Raw genomic sequence first — 3,706 nt, forward strand, 5'->3', positions numbered from 1 at the left:
AGTGGACCAGCACCTTCCTGGGAGGGATTTGGGCTGGAAGAAGCCCCCATGGAAGAAGAGAGGCTGAGCCCTGGGGGCAGAACCTTTGTTTTACATTCTCAACTTTCAAAGAAGCTGAAAAACCTTAAAAAAAACCCAAACCAAAACCAAAAACAAAACACAACAACAACAACAAAACCACAACAAATCCCACCAAAACCAACTAACAAACAAACTCCAACAGTTTCCCTGCATTTCCCATTTCATTTGCACTCTTGGCCACGTCATGGAAATGATTTCACTCCTTTTGTAACCCAAACCACCCCCATCCTATATAAGCAAAGGCCTTGGGGACTTGTTGTGAAATTTCCTGCAACTAGGGCTGTGTTTTGCTGCCACCTTCCATCAAGCCAGAAGCCTTTGGGATTTCCAGGCTGTGGAATGCTCCTTATGTGGCTGGGAAGTGCTCCTAAAGCAGGGAAAACTAGAGCAGGAAGCCCTCCATTCGAGGGAGCTGCATCGGCTCTGAGCAAGCTACAGGGTGAGAGAAATGCTTGGAAAGCCCGAAGAAATGCTTGGAAATCCCTGAAAAATGTTTGGAAATCCCAGAAGAAAGTAGTTCCCATCCCTGGAAGTGTTCCAGGCCGGGCTGGACAGAGCTCAGAGCAACCTGGGCTAGTGGAAGGTGTCCCTGTCCATGGCAATGAGATGGGCTTTAATATCCCTTCCAATCCATCCTGAAATTCTGTGAGATGTGTTTTCAGCAGAAGCTGTCACTGTACATCACCTCTCAGTCCAGATACTGCAATCCTACATTATTATAATATGGAATTATGGCATCCAGCTATGCCTTGGAGGATCCCAAGGTGCCTTACAGGCACCACCGGCTCAAATCCCGCAGGCACTGGGAGACGGGAAGGGGTGAACTGGGGTTTCCCAACTGAGGCACACGCAGGGAGGGCAATCCCAGCTGTGCATGAGCTGGGATTAAAACCAAGCTCTGGAAAGCTCTGCTACTACACCAGCTTAGTGCTGGGAAAAAAACTCTGCCCCCTCCTTGGAAAATTCACAGCTGCTTCTTTCCAGAGTAAGCCCCATGAAATCTTTTGGGTTGGAAAAGACCTTTAAGACCTTTGAGTCCAGCCGTTAACCCAGCACTGCCAGGTCCCACCCCATGTCCCCAGGTGCCACATCTCCATTGATCTCTGTAATTAAAGAGGGGAAGGAGCCAGGAGGGTCCTGTTGCCTCGTTTTCCAGCTCCAGAAGGCAACTGGGGTCATGCTTCCCCTCCTGGTGTGTGAGGAGTGGGGGATCAGGGCCAGCAGAAGGCACTGGGTTTACTGGGACACTTCCAGATGGGCTCTCCAGGACCAAGGGGCAGGAAGAGGGAGCTCCAGGAAGCCTTTGGCTGCGGTGTGGTGGGGACAAGAGGAAAGAGCAGCCCACAGATGGTTTGGGGGCATTTTCCCTCTTCCTCAGCCAGGAGGTTCTCCCTGACGGGACTCAAGGAGCAGATTCCTGACATGAGGATCTCAAGCCAGAGTCAGAGGATAATGTCACAGAACCACAGAGTGTTTTGAGTTGGAAAGGACCTCCAAAACAACCCCCTGGGAGCATGGGAGGGGACATGGCAGAGCCATTGCAGAGCTCGGGGGCCACTGCCCACAGGGTGGAGCATCACCACACCAGAACAGGGAAGCCACAACACCTCCTAGCTCTGAACTGCTGGGAAATTCCCAATTCTCCAGAAGTCCAGAGCCAAAAGAGCTGCTGGGAACCAGAAAGAACCATTGGGAACGAGATGCCCCAAGGCAGCAGCAGCAGAGCAAGGTGTTTGTCCCGGGGTTCAAATCATCAGCTCCCACATCACAGCTCTGCTCCGAGGGCAGCTTTGTGTTCACCTCTGCAGCCCTGGGCGGGATTGGAAAAATCCATGGGAACAGAGCAGCCCAGGATTGCTTTTTACCTCAGAGAAGAACAGGGCACAGCAAAGCCTCGTGTAGCTGGTAGGGCTCACCCTCCCTCTGCCTGCTGGAGAAAATCATCGCAAAACCAAAAAAGCCCATCAGAAAATTGCTCTGTGGTATCTTCCTCCTCCCTGGATTTTATTTTCCTGCCCTGAATCCCTCCCTGGCCAACCTTAGGAAAGGGCCAGCCTGTCATCTGCCAGACTGGGCATCCACAACCCACCACCCCAAGCAGTTGAGCTCAGTTCTTAGTGGTCCTGGGCAGCCTGTCAGGTCCCTGAGCTCGTCTGTAGAATGTAATTAGATAATTAATGACTTGGAGATGGAAGGGGGGGTTTGGGAAGGTTTGGGAAAAAGAAAGGAAGGGAAGGGAAATGGAAAGGGAAATGGAAACCAGCTAAATGGAAGCTTTCCTCAGGGGGTGGAAATTATTATATCTGGTTTTTGACTCTAGACTTGGACTGCACATCCCAAAGCCAAAGGAATTGGGAAGTTTACGCTGTTCTTTCGTTGTTGCTTTTGAGTTTGGATATTGCATGGAAAGAAAACACTCCTTTCCAGCAGGATTTGCCTGATTGTGCAGGAAGAGCTGTGGATGGGCTTTCCAAAGCCCATCTCAGAAGGCTGAGCATCCCATCTCCCCATTCCTTAAGGCATTTCCCATCCCCAGGCTTAGAGGATGCTCCTGGTGAACTGGATCTCTCCCAGCATGGATTCACCAGGTTCTGGGATGAGGGGCAGGATTGAACAGGTGGATATGAACCACAGCTGGATTTCTAGGGAAAAAGAACTTCCCAGACAACACATCTCAGAAAGATGTCCAGTGTGTTTATTTTTCTTCTCTTCTTTTTTCCCTTCTCTCCAGAGTGTCCAGCGTCTGCGACTGAAGTGGAATTGGGATTTATCCAAGTTTGTAGCTTCTGAAACCTTAAAAACCTCAAGTCAACTGGTCCAAAAGACCCCTCTTGACCTCCCTGGCTCTGAACTCTCGGCGGAGCACTTGGACTGAGCAGAAAACAGCACCAAACGGGCTGAAAGTTTGCAACCTCTCCCCCCAAAGCCTCTGACCAGCGAGAAGAGGAGAAGTGACGTTCCTGGCTGTCCGTTGCCGTCGGGTTTCGTGTCTGTCTGTCCCCGGCTTTGGGGTTTTAGCGCCAATTTTTTTTTTTTTTTTTCTGAAAAAAAAACAAACCAAGAGAAAGCTTAATTCAGGAACGCATTGATGAGACATCTTTGGGTTTGGTTTTACTCCCCCTGAACTGTAGCGGGTTTGGGTTGTTTTGGTTTTTTTTTTCTTTTTTTTTTTTTTGAGCTATTTTTTGAAAGTCAAACCCTGATTTCTTGTACAGTCGTGGCAAAACCTGACCAAGGCTCTCAGAAAAAATAGGAAAAGAAGGACAAAAGCCCACGGTGTGCCCAGCTCCCTGCATGATTTGTGACAATAAAGCCTGGATCACAGACTGCCCTCCACACTCTGCCACCTCTCCCTTATTGCTCCATGATTTGCTACAGCTCATCCTGCCCCCTTTTTTTGTTTTGTTTTTATTTTTATTATTTTTCTTTTTTTTTTTTCTGTTCCAGTGTATATGTGGCTTATTTGTTTTATTTATTGAGATATTTTTAACGAGCTAAGAGACTGCAATGTTGCTGTGTATACTGCTTCTCTTGCCAATAAAAATAAAGATGTCATGCAGCTACCAGGGGTCTGACATTTCTATTTTTAATATGTGCAGTATATTTATATTTGATTCTATATTTA

The 3,706-nt window shown here is 48.4% G+C and overlaps 1 protein-coding gene and 1 pseudogene across 1 annotated transcript in view; one reads left to right on the forward strand and one right to left on the reverse strand.

Annotated features, from left to right (window-relative positions):
- The window catches only part of TWIST2 (twist family bHLH transcription factor 2), a 30,662-nt gene extending 27,180 nt beyond the window's left edge, over positions 1-3,482 (forward strand). Inside the window, exon 2 of the mRNA XM_008930947.3 lies at positions 2,813-3,482. The gene's annotated coding sequence lies outside the window, so the exon portion shown is untranslated. The remainder of the gene's footprint in view (positions 1-2,812) is intronic.
- Positions 2,620-3,706, reverse strand: part of LOC103764085 — a 22,527-nt pseudogene continuing 21,440 nt past the window's right edge.

Source organism: Manacus vitellinus, unplaced genomic scaffold, assembly GCF_001715985.3.
Source record: "Manacus vitellinus isolate BGI_N305 unplaced genomic scaffold, ASM171598v3 scaffold_71_pilon, whole genome shotgun sequence".
NCBI classification, from domain to species: domain Eukaryota; kingdom Metazoa; phylum Chordata; class Aves; order Passeriformes; family Pipridae; genus Manacus; species Manacus vitellinus.